General features: G+C 41.6%; 1 protein-coding gene and 1 pseudogene across 1 annotated transcript in view; one reads left to right on the forward strand and one right to left on the reverse strand.

The window, feature by feature from the left end:
* Window positions 1–1,621: 1,621 nt before the first annotated feature.
* Window positions 1,622–19,863, forward strand: part of SLC4A5 (solute carrier family 4 member 5) — a 139,057-nt gene continuing 120,815 nt past the window's right edge. Inside the window, exon 1 of the mRNA XM_025260798.3 lies at window positions 1,622–2,004. The gene's annotated coding sequence lies outside the window, so the exon portion shown is untranslated. The remainder of the gene's footprint in view (window positions 2,005–19,863) is intronic.
* Window positions 10,221–11,350, reverse strand: LOC123328403 (annotated as a pseudogene).

Consider the following 19,863-nt stretch of genomic DNA (forward strand, 5'->3'; position numbering starts at 1 on the left):
GCCTTGATAAGATGGACCTTTGTTGGCAAAGTGATGTCTCTGCTTTTTAATATGCTGTCTAAGTTTGTCAAAGCTTTTCTTCCAAGGAGCAAGTGTCTTTTAATTTTGTGGCTGCAGTCACCATCTGCAGTGATTTTGGAGCATCCAAATATAAAGTCTGTCACTGTTTCCATTGTTTCCCCATCTATGTGCGATGAAGTGATGGGACCAGATGCCATGATCTTAGTTCTCTAAATGTTGATTTTTAAGCCAGCTTTTTCACTCTCATCTTTCACCTTCATCAAAAGGCTCTTTAGTTCTTCTTTGCTTTCTGCCATTAGTGTGGTATCATCTGCATATCTGAGGTTGTTGATATTTCTCCCAGCAGTCTTGATTCCAGCTTGTGATTCATCCAGGCTGGCATTTCGCATAATGTACTCTGCATATAAAAAAGCAGGGTGACAATATGCAGCCTTGACATATTCCTTTCCCAATTTTGAACAAGTCATTTGTTCCACATGTGGTTCTAACTATTGCTTCTTAACCTGCAAACAGGTTTCTCAGGAGGCAGATAAGATGGTCTGGTATTCCCATCTCTTTAAAAATTTTCCACAGTTTATTGTGATCTACACAGTCAAGAGAGTAAAGAGGTAGAGAGGTGAGTGGAGAGTACTTTTCTTAAAGAAACAGAAAAGACAGAAGTTCCTACTTTGTAGGGAAGAATAAAATAATTGGATGGGGAGAAACGAGTTCCCCTTAACAAGCTACCGTTTATTAAGTACCAATTCTGCTCCAAGAAGACTGAAACCCAGAGATGTGAAGGGTTATCTCAAGGTAACACAGCTCTGGAGACAGAATAAGGTTCCCCAGATTCCTAATGTCAATACTCTGCCATTTCATACTTGTAATGACAGGAAGTCAGTTATGCAGATGACACCACCCTCATGGCAGAAAGTAATTTTGCGTGGGTTTTCTCTAGCCGTGGCAAGCGGAGACCACTCTCTAGTTGTGGTGCTTGGGCTTCTCCTTGTGGTGGCTTCTCTTGTTGCTAAGCATGGGCTCTGCAGTGTGTGGGCTTCAGTAGTTGGCACGTGGACTCAGTAGTTCCAGCTCACAGCATTGGAGCTCAAGCTCAGTAGTCGTGGTACATAGGCTTAGTTGCCCTGCAGCTTGTGGAATGTTCCTAGACCAGAGATGGAACATGTGTCCCCTGCACTGGCAGGCGGATTCTAACCACTGGACTGCCAGAGAAGCCCCACCTTGGAATATTTTATGAAGACTGTGGTAGAGATACATAAACATAAGTGCACATGTCTATACAAAAACTCATTGACCACAAGTACAAATTGCTGTAATTTTAATCCCTAATCTAATAGCTGCAGATTTAGGTACCTGCAGTGTGATAAGATCCATTTTATTGCATCTCAGCAGTCCTCAAAGCTTTAATGACCCAACAGTTGAATATATTCAAGTGAGCTGTAATAAGTGCCAGCCAGTTTTGCTCACTCCAGTATGCATTCCAGACACAGGCTTCTGCAGGATCCTGGATGTGCTACTACCTGCCTATAAAGTGGGAGGCTGTGGGGCAGAACTGGGTCATCTCTGAGGTCCTTTAGACCTCTACCTCTAAGACAGAACTCAAAAGGATAGAAATTATTCAGAGAGATAAACCAGCATTTCGAAATCCAGGCTGAAACAACACTGCCGTGTAAAACCACCAAGTTAAAATCTAAGAACAAACTTAGAGAGAAGATGTCTGCCTATGATCCTGGGCACTCTGTTCAGACCCTGCACTACCCTGGTCTGTCAACCAACCAGGCATCAGAAGCCTGCAGGAGTGTCCCTTCCCCCACCCTGGTCACATGGCTGGCCGCCACTGAGCCCCACAAGTCAATCTCCAATGCCCCAAATACTGTTCAGCCTGGAAATCACAGAGCGTCCTTCTCGCCACCAAACAGCAACAGAACAAGTAACTCTGGCCTCCCTGAAATTTGGATTGTGGTTTCCAGTGCTAAGAACTTGAAGGTAAGTTTGCAGTGTGGAGCTTTAGATAGTACACAAAGCTATGCAGATAAGGGAAACATGCTTTACAGAATGACCACAGAGTATTTAAGAGTGACCTTTACACATACTGAGGAGAAAAAGATGAGAGCTGAATAAATCCTCCAAATGAGCACTGAATATTTGCTTTTCCTTAAAAAAATTATAGTGCATGTCATCTTGGTGCTTTGAGTTCATTGGTTTGGGGCACAAAACCTCACACCAAATGAACAGAAATGACAGGAGACTCATTCTTTCTGACACGCTGGTGAGTTCTTTTTTGTTCTCATGTGGTGAAACCGAGGCTTTTTCTTCCAGGCAAATAACTTCCTATTGTTTTTGCCAAAGTTACAAGACTGAAATATTTATGAAGTAAGGAAAAGCCCTGAGACTTGCCTCTTCCCCAGAAAACTATGGGAAAATAGATTGCATCTTTTAACGTAATATCTTGGGATAGAAACTGAATAATGGCTAGTCTACTTATATTAGACCTTTCTGTTATTAGGTTTTGGATAAACCTGGTTATGTTACTGGAAGTTTGCTTATGGATATTTTGTTCCTTGTTTTTCTTTCCTCTCCTGGGACGTGCACGGTTGGGGTCTGCTAAGCCCAGAGGCAATTGATAACCTATCGATTGTGAAGATGGCCTTTCTCTGGCTTCTAGCTTAGTTTTTTTAAAAGTCCAGTATGACCCCATGCCATTCTTGTCAATTCAGTTCACAAAAGAAACCCTGATGAGCCCTTGGAGAGGTCCTTTTCTTAAATACTTTAGGCTATCAGAGGGGTTCATTGGATCCCATGTTGGGCAAGTCCCATGTTCTTAGCTGCTGATGCTGCTAAGTCACTTAGGTCGTGTCCAACTCTGTGCGACTCCATAGACGGCAGCCCACCAGACTCCCCCGTCCCTGGGATTCTCCAGGCAAGAGTACTGGAGTAGGGTGCCATTGCATGTTCTTAGATATAAGGTCAAATGGCTTAAAATATGGGATAGGAGGAAAAGCTCCTAAAAGACTGATCTTTTTTTTTTAAAAGGCTGACTTTTGATGAATGTGGCACAACCCTTTTTTATATAGACATGAATGTCTAACTTCAAGGATTTATTATCACATTTTGCCCTTCTTCCCTAATACACTAGTTCTGTTTGTTTGCAGTGTCTAATGCAAATATCTGGAACAAAGTAGATTTGTTGGACTGAACTGATGCGTCCTCGTGGAAGGGAGGTGGGGGTGGGGTTGGAGGTTGGGAGGTGGGAGATCAGGGGTGGGGTGAAGGGGAGTGTTTAAATGGCAGGTGATTCAATCACCAGGGTTTTGAAGGTCAAAACACACTGTTAGCCCCTAAGACAGGCTGTATCATCACCTCCTTGCTCCAGTGGACATGAAAGCTGTTGGGCAGGGACCCTGATGTTCACTGGTGTGGCACTCTGGTCCTTAGCCTTACAGGCTTAAGGCATTGATTTGATCAGTAGGGTTTTTATTCTCAGGCTTCCCAGTTGTGATTGCACACTGGTGGCAGGAGCAGTAAAGTGGACTGGGGCCTTTAAGTGACAATGGACAGAAGAGAATTTGGTCTGATCCCTCACTGTAAAGCCATGCTCACTCCCAAGACAATCTATCATCTAAAGAAGGATGAGAAGACAATGGTGAGCTAGTTGCACAGTGGAGGGGCTGGTATAGAAAAAACTGCTGTTATAAGCTCTTTCACTAGCTTGAATACTGCATGCTGGGACTGCTGTGTTCTAACACCATTTCTTTGGCAATGTTTTGAGGTGGATTGTTGTACTGGTTAATACTTTTTGGATGCAAGTAACTAAAATCAACTGAAGTTTGTTGTAGTTCAGTCTCTATTGTTGAGTCTTTGAGACCTACAGCATGGTGGGCTTCTGGTCCTTCACTATCTCCCAGAACTGCTCTAATTCACTTCCACTGAGTCGGTGATACTATCTAACCATCTCAGCCTCTGCTTCCCCCTTCTCTTTTTGCCTTCAATTGTTCCCAGCACTGAAGAGAAAGGGGGGTTAGTATAAGGCCATGGGGAAGTATTATGATTGGGACCTAAGAAAGGGTCTGGAATTCAGAAGTGGAAGGCCTCTTTCAGACCCCCTCTATCTCTTGTTTCTTTGCTTGTCTTTTTCCCTCCCCACCTCCATCTTTCCCTCCTTGTCTTTCTTCCTTTCATGGATCCCAGAATCAGAGAATCCAATTTGATTCTTGGCTCCACCATGCCTGGCTCTGTGACTCAGGAAAATTTACTTAATTTCCATTTCCAATCTATAATGTGGGGATCAAAATTTTGTACCTCACTGAATTTTAGTCAGGGTTAAATGAGATTATGAAAACAAAAATATTTAGCAATCAATTAATATACATTATATGAAATGGTGGAGATAGAACTTCTGTTTCAAAGTTTAAGTCATGATTGGGAACTATTATGATTAGCCAGGTAGCTGCCAATCAGAGCACTAGTTAATCTAAACATTTTCCATATGGTCAACACTCTGCTTGAGTTGTTTTAAAAGGATGGCTTTTTTAAAAGATGATCTAGGGCAGCCTGGGTTCTTCTACTACTGTATTCTCCTGGAAGGGAGCTTCTCTCAGACTGTGAGGAAGCAGGATCCGGCACAAAGGAGGTGAGGAGGGAATGGTCTCAGCTAGTGCAGAACTGGAAGCTAGGCATCTACCTGAATCTAAGCTACATTATAGCTCCATACTTCTGTCGCTCTGGAGAGTTTTCACCTCTATTTGCATCTGATTGTCCTTTTGATTTAATTTTTGCTTGGTTTCTAATCTGAAAATCCATAGACCGTGAAATATGAAAAACCGTATTTTTAAAAACATGTTGGAAAATTCTTACTTCATTTGTATTATTCAGAAACTGTTGACTGTGTCAGAAAGCCAGCTCAAACATGAGAAAAAATAAAGGGAATTTATCAGCTCAACACAACTGAGAAGGCCAGTTCAGAATTAACTGACTTAGGTAGTTACAGTTTTACAACTTTGGGAATTGCCTTTTTTATTGCTTTTTCTTGGGGATGGTTTTGATCACCACCTCCTGTACAATGTCCTGAACCTCCATCCATAGTTCTTCAGGCACTCTGTCTATCAGATCTAATCCCTTGAATCTATTTGTCACTTCCACTGTATAATGGTAAGGGATTTGATTTAGGTTATACCTGAATGTGGAGAAGGCAATGGCAACCCACTCCAGTACTCTTGCCTGGAAAATCCCATGGACGGAGGAGCCTGGTAGGCTGCAGTCCATGGGGTCACAAAGAGTCGGACATTTACTGAGCGACTTCGCTTTCACTTTTCACTTTCATGCACTGGAGAAGGAAATGGCAACCCACTCCAGTGTTCTTGCCTGGAGAATCCCAGGGACGGCAGAGCCTGGTGGGCTGCCGTCTATGGGGTCGCACAGAGTCGGACATGACTGAAGCGACTTAGCAGCATACCTGAATGGTCTAGTGGTTTTCCCTACTTTCTTCAATTTAATTCTGAATTTGGCAATAAGGAGTTCATGATCTCAGCCACGGTTAGCTCCCGGTCTTGTTTTTGCTGACTGTATAGAGCTTCTCCATCTTTGGCTGCAAAGAATATAACCAATCTGATTTCAGTGTTGACCATCTGGTGATGTCCATGTGTAGAGTCTTCTCTTGTGTTGTTGGAAGAGGGTGTTTGCTATGACCAGTGCATTCTCTTGGCAAAACTCTATTAGCCTTTGCCCTGCTTCCTTTTGTACTGCAAGGCCAAACTTGCCAGTTACTCCAGGTTATCTCTTGACTTCCTACTTTTGCATTCTAGTCCCCTATGATGAAAAGGACATCTCTTTTTGGTATTAGTTCTAGAAGGTCTTTTAGGTCATCATAGAACTGTTTGGCTCAGTCTGGCTCAGCTTCTTCGGCATTAGTCGTTGGGGCATAGACTTGGATTACTGTGATGTTGAATGGTTTGCCTTGGAAAAGAACAGAGATCATTCTGTCGTTTTTAAGATTGCATCCAAATACTGCATTTTGGACTCTCTTGTTGACTATGAGGGCTACTCCATTTCTTCTAAGTGATTCTTGCCCACAGTAGTAGATATAACGGTCATCTGAATGCAATTCGCCCATTCCAGTTCATTTTAGCTCACTGATTTCTAAAACGTTGATGTTCATTCACTCTTGCCATCTCCTGTTTGACGACTTTCAATTTACCTTTATTCATGAACCTAATATTCCAGGTTCCTATGCAGTATTGTTGTTTACAGCATCAGACTTTACTTCTATTACCAGTCACATCCATAACTAAGCATTGTTTTTGCTTTGGTTCAGCCTCTTCATTCCTTTTGGAGCTATTTCTCCGCTCTTCCCCAGTAGCATATGCAGCACCTGCCGACCCGGGGAGTTCATCTTTCAGTATCTGTTACGGTCTTCTTGACAGACTGGAACCTGGGGACAGGAGTCGACCAAAAGAAAGCGAAGAAAAGAAGGACGCGGGGGACCCAAGTCTCTAGTGGAACAAGGGTACTTTATTCATGGCAGCATGTGCTTATATATTGTTATACAAGGAAGCTTTAGGCAGAAAGATAAAGTTGAGCAAAAAACACCGGAACCAGATGCTTAACAACGGTAACTAAGGGAATAACAATAGTCATAGGGCCAGAAGACAATCCATGTATTGGAAATAGGAATATGACTAAGCAGTTTTACAGAAAAGTAAAAAGGTTCCTGAAAGGAATCCATGTATGCATTCCGCCTCATGACCTCAGTCCCGAGAACTGCATGCAGCTCTGCTCGTTCCTGTTTTCCAGGAACTGATAAGGAACAGAAGGCCCTTGAGAAACAGAAAGCAACATATAGGATTCCTTAAAATTAAATGTTCCCTGATAATTCCTCCTTTTTTATTATTTTTGTTAAAAAGGTCCTGACCAATTGAGTTTGTTTAGTTTGAACAATACTTGTTGAAAGGCATCAGTTCAGTTCAGTCACTCAGTCATGTTCGACCCTTTGTGAGCCCATGAATCACAGCATGCTAGGCCTCCCCATCCATTACCAACTCCCGGAGTTTACCCAAACTCATGTCCATCGAGTCGGTGATGCCATCCAGCCATCTCATCCTCTGTCGTCCCCTTCTCCTCCTGCCCCCAATCCCTCCCAGCATCAGAGTCTTTTCCAATGAGTCAACTCTTCACATGAGGTGGCCAAAGGACTGGAGTTTCAACTTTAGCATCATTCCTTCCAAAGAATACCCAGGACCGATCTCCTTTAGAATGGACTGGTTGGATTTCCTTGCAGTCCAAGGGACTCTCAAGAGTCTTCTCCAACACCACAGTTCAAAAGCATCAATTCTTCGGCACTCAGCTTTCTTCACAGTCCAACTCTCACATCCATACATGACCACTGGAAAAACCATAGCCTTGACTAGATGGACCTTGGTTGGCAAAGTAATGTCTCTGCTTTTCAACATGCTATCTAGGTTGGTCATAACTTTCCTTCCAAGGAGTAAGCGTCTTTTAATTTCATGGCTGCAATCACCATCTGCAGTGATTTTGGAGCCCCCAAAATAAAGTCTGACACTGTTTCCACTGTTTCCCCATCTACTTCCCATGAAGTGATGGGACCAGATGCCATGATCTTTGTTTTCTGAATGTTGAGCTTTAAACCAACTTCTTCACTCTCCTCTTTCACTTTCATCAAGAGGCTTTTTAGTTCCTCTTCACTTTCTGCCATAAGGGTGGTGTCATCTGCATATCTGAGGTTATTGATGTTTCTCCCGGCAATCTTGATTCCAGCTTGTGCTTCTTCCAGCCCAGCTTTTCTCATGATGTACTCTGCAAAGAAGTTAAATAAGCAGGGTGACAATATACAGCCTTGATGTACTCCTTTTCCTATTTGGAACCAGTCTGTTGTTCCACGTCCAGTTCTAACTCTTGCTTCCTGACCTGCATATAGGTTTCTCAAGAGGCAGATCAGGTGTTCTGGTATTCCCATCTCTTTCAGAATTTTCCACAGTTTATTGTGAGCCACACAGTCAAAGGCTTTGGTATAGTCAATAAAGCAGAAATAGATGCTTTTCTGGAACTCTCTTGCTTTTTCCATGATCCAGCGGATATTGGCAATTTGATCTCTGGTTCCTCTGCCTTTTCTAAAACCAGCTTGAACATCTGGAAGTTCACAGTTCACGTATTGCTGAAGCCTGGCTTGGAGAATTTTGAGCATTACTTTACTAGCGTGTGAGATGAGTGCAATTGTGCGGTAGTTGGAGCATTCTTTGGCATTGCCTTTCTTTGGGATCGGAATGAAAACTGACATTTTCTAGTCCTGTGGCCACTGCTGAGTTTTCCAAATTTGCTGGCATATTAAGTGCAGCACTTTCACAGCATCATCTTTCAGGATTTGGTATAGCTCAACTGGAATTCCATCACCTCCACTAGCTTTGTTCATAGTGATGCTTTCTAAGGCCCACTTGACTTCGCCTTCCAGGATGTCTGGCTCTAGGTCAGTGATCACACCATCGTGATTATCTTGGTTGTGAAGCTCTTTTTTGTACAGTTCTTCTGTGTATTCTTGCCACCTCTTCTTAATATCTTCTGCTTCTGTTAGGTCCATACCATTTCTGTTCTTTATTGAGCCCATCTTTGCATGAAATGTCCCCTTGGTATCTCTAATCTTCTTGAAGAACTCTAGTCTTTCCCATTCTGTTGTTTTCCTCTATTTCTTTGCATTGGTATACAACAAATATAATTACCAAGACAATTACCAATGTTACAGCACCAGACCAAATACTATGAGTAAAACTTTGGAACCATCTTCGAGAGTGTAGCCCAGATAATTGATCAACTAGCTGTTCAGCTAAAGTTTTCAAATTATTGGAAGAGGGCAGACTTTTAGAGAAGGTTTCAAAGATTTCTTTTTGTAATAATTGTGCATTTAGGGAAGCATTATCGTGTATGTCTTGCAAATGAAATTTAATTTGTTCCCAGTTGTAGGCACTGTAGTTGAACTGAACAATGGTGATACAAAATTCAGTAGAATTCCAATCACATTTTAATATTATTTGCTTTTGTAAATCTATTAATTGATCTCCGACCCATTTGATGGCTGTTTTTAGTTCCTGGAGCCAGTCAAGTGGTTTAAAGGCCACAGTCATGGCAGACGTCCTGGGAGTTGTGACTCCATGTGTCTTGTTTGGGAAGGGCTGGTGATCTTACTCCTGGTTGCAGTGGTTCTCACGTGACTGCTGCCTTCTGTGATCCTGTAGGTGTGAAGGAGGAGCTGTACTGAGGTGGTACAGTACACCACTGAGGTGGTTGTATACACTGAAGTGGTTTTCAGGAAACATACGTTTTAAAAATAGGTAATAGATACCTGATGTCAGCATTTGGATCTTCAAGTCGCTACTTAAGAATTGATTCTTGGGGGACTTTGCCCTGGCTGTCCAGTGGTGAAGACTCTGAGTTTTCAGTGCAGGAGGTGTGGGTTCAATCTCTGGTTGGAGAATTAAGATCCCATGTGCTACGCCGCACAGCCAAAAAAAAAGATTCTTGGATTGAGTCTTCATTTCCTACCTCCTTGCACAAATCCTGAAGGCAGAAAATGGAAATCAGGATAAGTTTGAGATTCAGTTCCTTGGGTCCTTCTCCTTCAGACATGGACAGTAGACGTCATTCTAAAACCCACAGAGCTAAACTCCCTCAGATGGGAAATATCTTACTTGAATTTCTCAGAAGCCAAAAATGTACTTATCTTCATTCCATACATTCTGCATGACTTCACAGAGGTTGAAACACACACTGATATGGAAATAGAAAAATGCTAACAGGCTTGCACTTGTGTGAAAAACACCAAGTTGAACTACTTCCTGACAGCCCAAGCCTCTGAGGAGATGGTTGCTTTTGCAGGGGAGGCAGTTGCTAGTCACAGTGTATGTTCTAGGAATGAGTTTTTGCCCTTTATGACATAAAGGTGTTATACCTGTGTGACCACATGGTAATGTTTGATGTTGAAACGAATAGACCTTTATCTTACCTCACAGGATTCTTTGGAGGATTAAATTAGACCAGGTATATAAAGTGCCACTCACCACACTTACACAGAGAAGGCAATGGCAACCCACTCCAGTGCTCTTGCCTGGAAAATCCCATGGACGGAGGAGCCTGGTAGCCTGCAGTCCATGGGGTTGCTAAGAGTCGGACATAACTGAGTGACTTCACTTTCACTTTAGTTCCTGTATTTCATCTTGAATTTCTTCATCTATCTGCGCCTGAGTGGCCCACATAGTATGAGCATCTTTGGTCCAATTTTGAATAAAGTTTTGTGTTTGAATTGAGGTTTGTTAAAGCGATGCCTGCAACAGCGGCAGCAGTATAAATGGCTATTAATCTCAAAATGCCAAGAATTAACCATCCAATGAACCGTTTAGATCGTCGGAGTAATTTAGTGAGTAGTCGGGAGGCAAGTCCTGCCATGGGACCCTCTTTCTAGGGATTCATATTTCAAAGAAACAGAGGAATTAAGACAAGTATAAAATTTGTGATCTGTACAAGTCACAAAACATAGAGTCTTATTAAATTGTAAGTTCTCTATAGCTATAACAAAAGGAAGAGGAACATAAGCTTGTATAAAATTTGAATGACTATAACGAAAGGAGTAGTTATTATGAGTTGAAAAGCAAGCCCAGCGGAATCATACCAGCCACAGTCATGTCCGTCAGGGACCGGCGGTTGAAGCACTCTCGGCCCTTTTGGCTCTCGGTTGTTGTATTGTTTTCGTCGAGTTCCACAAAAGTGTCCCAGTCGCCATTCTCCTGGATCCAAGGCTCTAGGTGGTCATTTAGGTAAGTGGCCATCCAAGTCGTGACCTGACTCACCAATACCTGCATCTCCTTGTCTATGCTTTTCATGCATAGTGCCCCACGAAGGAGAAAAAGGCCACATTGCAACCCCAGTTCACCCCGTTCCAGAAGAGTTCATTTATTACCTGTTCAAAGCTCTAATATGCTGTCCCTGGGGTGATGCGGAGCTGGGACGTCAGGTCGCTGAATGTCTGTTGGTACCTCAGTTTAAACTCATTGCTTGCCTCCCTCAGGGCTTGCTTTACTGTTGTCATGGGGATCATTTTCTGGGCATCCAAGCTTCTGCTGTGGCCAGTGGCTCCATTCACTGCGGGGCTATCTGCCAGGTGCCAGGATGGGTTGCCACTGATGGCATTGGGGATTTCCATATCTGATTCTGTCCCTTCTGGGGTCTCAGTTCTGTTCTCTTCCATATCACTAAACTGAATCCAGCTGTATCCTTTCTGGGAAAGCTTGTAAGGGAGAAAGTCAACCACTAGTTCCCGGTTGCTCTGAGACATTTTTATAATAAGGATGGGTTCCACCAGTCTATTGTCTAAAATACCTGTAGTAAAAAAGGGGGTTAGGTATATAGGTCCAATAAGTATGATTAATTAATTCAGCTTGAGCAGGGGAAGCAAAAGCAAGCAATGCAAGCATAGCAACAAAATTATTTTCTGGATTCCGACACTTTTGTGGAACTCTACGAAAACAGTACAGCAACGGAGAGCCAAAAGGGCCAAGAGCGCTTTAATTCCAGATTCAGAGGATTCCCTGTTGAAAAACCAGATTTTTAGCTTGATTAGTAAGGTTTTTGTTTATCTCTAGGTAAGGAGATGATAAGGTCGATGACACTGAGGGTGGTGTTTCTTGGAGATTTTTAGAGTCACCATGGTTTGTATTGGAATTTTTTCTTCCCAGGAATTTTGTTGTTTCTTTTTTATTTTTAATGCTGGAGGCTCTCCTGGGGTGGATCTTCTGAAGAGGGAGCCAGCTGATTTTCGTTGGATTTATCTGGAGAAATACAAGCATACCCTTTTCCCTGTAAGATTAATTTCCCAGATTTCTATTGTTTAGTTAGCCCGTCTTGATACCAAATGGGCAGAGGAAGGGAAGTGTCTTTCAATTCCTAGAAATCTTTTTTCTGCTTATGTCAAGATAACTCCTTAAGGTAAGTTTAAAATTTTTTTTAAATAAATAAAGCTGTATTAGCAATAGTTATAGGATTAAAGAATATCTTGCGTTGGAATCTAGTAAAGTCTGCTTTTGATAGGGAAGATAGAATTGTTCCTGTGTATTCCTCCTTTTTTTATCTTTTTATTTGTAGTTTCAGTGTGTGAAATGGGGGAAGTGTGGTTCCTAATAATAGATTGTAATTCAAGAAAAAGTTGTTGAATAATAGATTGATTAGAATTTATGGTAGAAGTTTCTATATTTTTTAATATAAAAACTGAATATGAGGAGTCAGAAATTATATTAATAGGGTAAGGATGTAGGTGAATAACCTGAATAAGAGCATATAATTTGTTTTGTTGAGCAGAATGAAATTTAGTATAAAAGACTTTACATCTTTTAAGAGACCAAAATGAGGCTTTAGTGTTTTTAGTCCCATCTATATAGAAAACATGAGCTTGAGGTATAGGTTGTGATGTAACAATGCGAGAGATAATAAATTCAATATATTTGAAGAAATTCCAAAGTTTATTAGAAGGGTAATGAAATGAAATTCTCTAAAATAGTCTAAGAAGGCTATTTGGAAATTGGTAGAAGTTTGTAATGTATTTTTAAATTGAGCTTTATCAATAGGCAATAAAATTTGATGAGGATCGGAGCCAATTAAAGTCTTAGTTTTATTTTTCTTATTGAATAATTATTAGAGCAATCAAATCAAGATAGGGCATAAGTGACTTTATCTCTCTAAAATGGGTATATATCCATTTTATTGGTGTTCTTTTTGGGCAAGAAGTCTTGTGGGAGAATGGAGAGAGGGGAGTATTAACAACTCTAAAGGCAATTTAAGTCTAATATGAGTAAGAAATTGTTTTTGTAACTTATTTTGTATTAAACAGAGTTCTTTCTGTGTCTCTTGTGAAAGTGAAGGAGGACTATTTAAATCAAGCTCTTCTTTCAAAGTATTAAATAAATTAGTCAGTTGATAATTTATAATGTCCAAAGAGGGTCTAATCCAGTAGTTGGGGAGTAATATGTTGTCTATTAACAACAGATTTTAAGTAACGGTAAGGTGTAGAGGCTTGAATTTTTTTTAGGAGCAATAATTAATCTAGAGTCTTTTGAGCATTATTGAGTTATGCAAATATCTGTTGAGTCTCTAAAATAGATGGAGCTGAAAACAATATATCATCCATATAATGAATAACAAGAAAGTCAGGAAATTGTTTTCTCACAGGTTCAAGGGCCTTGGCTACATAGTATTGACACATGGTGGGAGAATGCATCATTCACGGAGGCAATACAGTCCATTGATATCGCTTATGAGGCCTGATATGATTAGGAAAAGGAAGAGAGAAGGCGAATCTTTCTTGGTCTAGAGGGTGTAAAGGTATAGTAAAAAAGCAATCCTGTAAATCTATAATAATAATAAGCCAGTTTTGAGGAATAGTGGTAGGTGATGGAATTTTTAGTTGTAATGTATCCATAGGTTTTATAGATGCATTAACTTTTTGAAGGTCTGTTAAAAGATGCCATTTGTTAGATTTTGTTTGTTTTACAAAAAATGGGAGAATTTTAAGGGGAAAAAGATTTCTCAATATGTTTTAATTTTAATTGTGTGTCGATAAGTTTCTTAGCAGCCTTTAGCTTCTCTTTTGTAAGGGGCCATTGTTTTGTCCAAATAGGCTCGTCACTTTTTCAAGTTATTTTAATAATTGCATTGTTTGTTAAGTGAGCAGTGGCCCCTAAGTAAAATGTGGAATATATATTTGAGCTTGTCATTGCATAAGTAAATCTCTTTTTATTAAATTAAGAGGTGCATCTATCATGTAGGGTTGTAATGTTGTAGCTGGCCTTTTGGTCCCTCACATGGATATATTTGGACATTTTGATAAACCGCTTGTATTTTAGTTTGAGAAACTCTTGCAATTTGGCAAGAAATTTTCTGTATAGCCCAAGATTTGGGCCATAAATGTTTGGAGATAATAGTAATATCAGATCCAGTATCAAGAAGACCAGAAAAATTTTTGCCATTAATTTTTATATTTATATTTGGTTAGTTATATTCAGATATAATTGATGTCCATAAGGATTGTTTTTGATCTGTACTGCTGAATCCACCTGTCTGCATACCATCAGAGGAGTTAATAGAAATGTAAGGCAAAAGAAGTAATTGAGCAATTTTATCTCCCTTTTTAAATTGCCATAATATTTGAGATGGCATTATAATTTGAATTTCTCCCTTATAATCAGAATCAAATACTCTAGGGTGAACAGTAATTTCTTTAGGAGTCAGACTAGATTGGCCAAGTAAAAGACTGAAGGTTTGTGGGGGTAGGGGTCCAAAAAGTCCGGTAGGTATTTTGGAAGGGATTACTTGAGGAAAAAGGAGAAAATCATTTAAGGCTGGTATATGGATGGCAGCACTGCCAGATGTTGAGGGTTTGAGGGAAAAGATGGAGTTTGTCCCTGGTTTTTATTGATGGGGAGCTGGGGAATCCCCAGGTTGGAGTTTTTCAAAATAAGCTTTCCTTCAACATCATATTTAGACTGACATTCCCTGGCCCAATGTATCCCCTTATGGCAACGAGGGCAAATTCCTGGAGGTTTTCTAACCGTTTTAATTTTTTCTGTGTGTTTTTTTAGGACAATCTTTTTTTTTTTTAATGTGTCTTATCCCCATAGGTAAAGCATCTTTCATTCCCCTTTTTAAAGGCAGCAGCCATTGTTTCAGCTAGTATTTGCATTTTTTTAGTTTCTGATCTTAAATTGCGACAAGCCTTCAAATAGTCAATAGTAGCCGCAGTGTCACGAATTGGAGCGATAGCTCTTTGACGTTCCTGATTTGCATTCTCATAGCAAGCAGTTTTTCTAGCTGCCTTTTGGCTTTTCCTCCCATAACACTATGGGAAATGGCAACTTTCAATCTAGCTAAAAAACCAGCATAGGCTTCATTAGGTCCTTGAAATACTTAAGTGTAACTGTCTTCAGGTTTTATTGACTTCTAACATTCCAGGGGGAAATACGATGTTGGGGTTTACCCACATCCATAGGTTGGGCTCGAAATATGGACCATCTTTGTCAGAATTGGGTGGCTCCATTCTTCGGAGTTTATATTTGGCAAGGTTTTGTTCGGCTAAGGGCAGGTGTGACGTGGTGAAGGTTAGAAAGAATTCGTTTTCCATGTCTGTCTAGTAACTCATAAAGCTTTTGTCGTGAAGGAGAATGAGTAGAAAGTTTTTTCTTACAAATGTGAGTGTGTGTTAAAGGATTATCATTGTCATTTTAAAAAGTATTGTTAGCCTTAGTGTCAAAAAGAGCCTCAGAAGAGTCATTGTTAGAGCCGTTTTGTCCTTGAGTTGAGAGGACTTTCACTTTGGCGCCTGTTGTAAGAGGAGGAGGAGCAGTTTGGGCAACTGGAGCAGTGCTGGTGGGAAAATTCTAAAATATTTTATGTTGTTCTAATTGGGTCTTTTGTAAAGTTTTATCATCTAATTCATAGTCATGTTACAAGTGTTTTGCCTGTTGTCGAATATCAGGGGTCTAACATTTTTTTGGAAAGGTAAAATCATGGCTTTAATGAGGGTCCATAAGGGCCAGAAATCTATTGGAATATTTTTTCCCTGTCTTGAGGCTTGTTTAACATTCTCTCTAATCTGGTTCCAAATCTTTAAATCAAAATTGCTTTCATCAGGGAACCAGGGATTATGTTCAATTACCGTTTGGAGACAAGCCTCTAATTGCTGACACAAACCCAAAAGTCCTTGAATTTTAAATAAATAATGAATAGAAAAATGGTGGGGCTTTCCAGCCGTTTGTCCCATAACCCCACACTTACTGACCTCAGTAGGTCCACAGTCACTCCGCCCGCTTGCCAAGGGCGTACTCCAGGTCCCTTTTTTGGGCGCCACTTGCTATGATCTTCACAGACCGGAACCTGGGGACAGGAGTCGACGAAAAGAAGGTGAAGAAAAGAAGGACGTGGGGGACCCAAGTCTCTAGTGGAACAAGGGTACTTTATTCATGGCAGTATGTGCCTATATATTGTTGTACAAGGAAGCTTTAGGCAGAAAAATAAAGTTGAATAAAAAACACCGAAACCAGACGCTTAACAACAGTAACTAAGGGAATAACAATAGTCACAGGCCCAGAAGACAATCCATGTATTGGAAATAGGAATATGACTAAGCAGTTTTACAGAAAAGTAAAAAGGTTACTGAAAGGAATCCATATATGTGTTCTGCCTCATGACCTCAGTCCTGAGAACTGCATGCAGCTCTGCTTGTTCCTTTTTTCCAGGAACTGATAACCCTTGAGAAACAGAAGGGTTTCAGAAGACCCTTGAGAAACAGAAAACAACATACAGGATTCCTTAAAATTAAATGTTCCCTGACAAGTATCATATCTTTCTGCCTTTTCATACTGTTCATGGGGTTCTTAAGGCAAGAATGCTGAAATGGTTTGCCAATCTCTTCTCCAGTGGACCACGTTTTGTCAGATCTCTCCACCATGACTTGTGGCCATCTTTTGTGGCCCTACACAGCATGGCTCATAGTTTCATTGAGTTAGACAAGGTTGTGATCCATGTGATCAGTTTGGTTAGTTTTCTGTGATTGTGGCTTTCATTCTGTCTACCCTCTGATGGATGAGGATAAGAGGCTTGTGGAAACTTCCTAGTGGGAGGAACTGGGGAGGAAGTGGGTAGGTGGGAGGAAGAGGCTGTGGGTACAACTGAGTCTTGCTCTGGTGGGCAGGGCCATACTCAGTAAATCTTTAATCTAATATTCTGCTGATTGGTGGGGCTGTATTCCCTCCCTGTAGTGTGGCCTGAGGTCAAACTATGGTGGGGTAATGGCAACATCCTTCAAAAGGACTTATGCCTGCACACAGCTCCCAGGACTGTTGTAGTCAGTGCCCCAACACTGTGGCAGGCCACTGTCAACCCACACCTCCGCCGGAGACTCCTGGACACTCACAGGCAAGTCTGGCTCAGTCTCTTGTGGGGTTACTGCTCGTGGGTCCTGGTGCAAACAAGGTTTAATTGTGCCTTCCAAGAGTCTGTTTCCCTGGGGTGGGGGGGGGTGCGGGCGGGTGGTTCTGAGTCCTTTTACTGGATCTGCAGGTTGGGAAATCTGTTGTAGGCCCTAGAACTTTTGCAACAGTGTGAGAAATTCTTTGCTATAATTGTTCTCCAGTTTGTGGGTCATCTGCTTGGCAGTTATATGGTGACGTACCGGGGTCCAGCCCCGGTTGGATCCAGGGATTCCCTCAGGATGACGGTGTCAGCGATTTAAAGGGATAGCATCAGTGGAGAGAATCAGAGGCCTAATTATAATTGGTTTATGTGGGAAATCAATATACCGCCACGCTCCAATTACTTTGGCCTGAAGAAAGAGTAGAGACAAAAGGAAAGAAAAGGAGACAAGAAAGAACGACACGGGGAGACCGAGCTTAGTGAGCAGGGTCCATAGCTTTATTTTTACCAGGGGCTTTTATACCTCAAGTTGTACATAGAAGATAATGGGGGATGCAAAGTCATGTAAAGTCAGCAGACCATAATCATTATCGCAAATACGAAGGCTTTGGGTGATTTACATCATCTTCTGGTCAGGAAACCTGCTAAAATTTTTCTTCTGATAAGAATTAGTCAACCAGAAAAACTTATTTTCTCCAAAGGTGACTTTTCTTAGAGTTTAGTACCACTCCCCAAAAGCACTAGACAGAGTTGCATTCCTATAGGGCAAGAGTGTCGTGGGGGTAATCAAGGGAAGAATTTATTAGCTTAGGGGTCTAGGGTTATTATTAACATTAAAGCTTCTACTTATATTTCTTATATATCAACTGTAGTAATCAATACACTCCCAGGAACACAGTGGGTAAGAAATATGGAAACTTGGCAGCAGGCATTAACTCAACAAAGAAATCTTCTATCAGTTCTATTTTAACAATTTTCTAACTCCCCGAGAGGCTCTGCATTGTTAGAATAACTAAGTCTCCTTGTGCCTCACGTGGCTGGGAGGCCGTAAACAATCACATGTGTAGCTGCAAGAGTCCGGAAACCTGTTAGGCAGGTTAGAAGGCTTTCTGAGAGGAACACAATTGGAACACACCTTATAATACCCTGGAGACTTATTAACTAGAGCTCTAAGTTGCTTTTCTTACAGATAAAAATGGTTGGGGATAGCCGCTCATGACTGTCAGAGGAGTTGGTGAAAGTCATGAAGCAGTAAAACAGACAGGCTCAGGACTTGGGGTAGATGCTCAGGCAGGCCCACAGGGGCACCCCTCGAGTTCTGGCTCTCCTTGCCCACCAGAACTCTCCCACATGACCTTGTCATGGGTGGGGACTCCCGTGCTGGCTCCAGGCAGTGACACTAATGCTGATCTCCTCCAAGAGGACTTATGCCACACGCCTTGTCTCCCAGGTCTGCTGCAGCCAGAGCCCCTCTCCGTGTGGCAGATCACTGCTGATCCATGCCTCCAGAGGAGACACTCAAACACTCACAGGCAGGTCTGGCTTAATCTCTCGTGAGGGTCACTGCTCCTTTCCCTCAATGCTGGTGCACACAAGGTTTTGCTTGTGCCCTCCAAGTGTCTCTGGTAGGTCTGAGATTTGATTTTAAATGCGACTGCACCCCTCCTACAGTCTTGTTGTGGCGTCTCCTTTGCCCTTGGACATGGGGCGTCTTTTTTTGGTGGGCTCGAGCATTCTCATGTTGATGGTTTTCAGCAGCTAGTTGCAATTTTGGTGTTCTCGCTGGAGAGGATGAATGCATATCCTTCTACTCCACCATCTTGACAGTGAAAATAGGCAAAACCGGGAAAGGAGTACATCAGGGCTGTATATTATCACCCTACTTATTTAACTTATATGCAGAATACATCATGCAAATTGCCAGGCTGGATGAAACACAAACTGGAGTCAAGATTGCTGGGAGAAATATCTATAACCTCAGATATGCAGATGACACCACCCTCATAGCAGAAAGCAAAGAAGAACTAAAGAGCCTTTTGATGAAGGTAGAAAAGGAGAGTGAAAAAGTAGGCTTAAAACTCAATATTCACAAAACGAAGATCATGGCATCCAGTCCCATCACTTCATGGCAAATAGATGGGGAAACAATGGAAACAGTGACAGACTGTATTTTCTTGGGCTCCAAAATCACTGCAGATGGTGCCTGAAGCCACGAAATTAAAAGACACTTGCTCCTTGAAAGAAAGGCTATGATAAACCTACACAGCATATTAAAAAGCAGAAACATCACTTTTCAACAAAGGTTGATCTGGTCAAAGCTATGGTTTTTCCAGTAGTCAGGTATGGATGTGTGAGTTGAACCATAAAGAAGGCTGAATGCTGACAAATTGATGCTTTTGAGCTGTGGTGTTGGAGAAGACTCTTGGGAGAGTCCCTTGGACTGCAAGATCAAACCAGTCAACCTAAAGGAAATCAACCCTGAATATTTATTAGAGGACTGATGCTAAAGCTGAAGCTCCAATACTTTGGCCACCTGATGCGAAGAGCCAATTCATCAGAAAAGACCCTGACAATTAAAGGCAGGAGAAGGGGATGACAGAGGATGAGATGGTTGGATGGCATCACTGACTCCTTGGACATCAGTTTGAGCAAGCTCTGGGAGATGCTGAAGGACAGGGAAGCCTGGTGTGCTGCAGTCCATGGGGTCTCAAAGAGTCAGACACGACTGAGTGAACAACAACAACAACAGCAACAGCAATAAAAACAAGGGAGTTATAGTGTCATCAGAATTGTTTCTCTACTTTCCTTTGATGTATTCCTCCACAGGTTAGGTGGGATTAGCCCTCAAGTTCATCAGCTTCACAATGCCAGAATCAGAACAAGGCAGTG

This window comes from Bubalus bubalis, chromosome 12 (assembly GCF_019923935.1).
Source record: "Bubalus bubalis isolate 160015118507 breed Murrah chromosome 12, NDDB_SH_1, whole genome shotgun sequence".
NCBI lineage: Eukaryota > Metazoa > Chordata > Mammalia > Artiodactyla > Bovidae > Bubalus > Bubalus bubalis.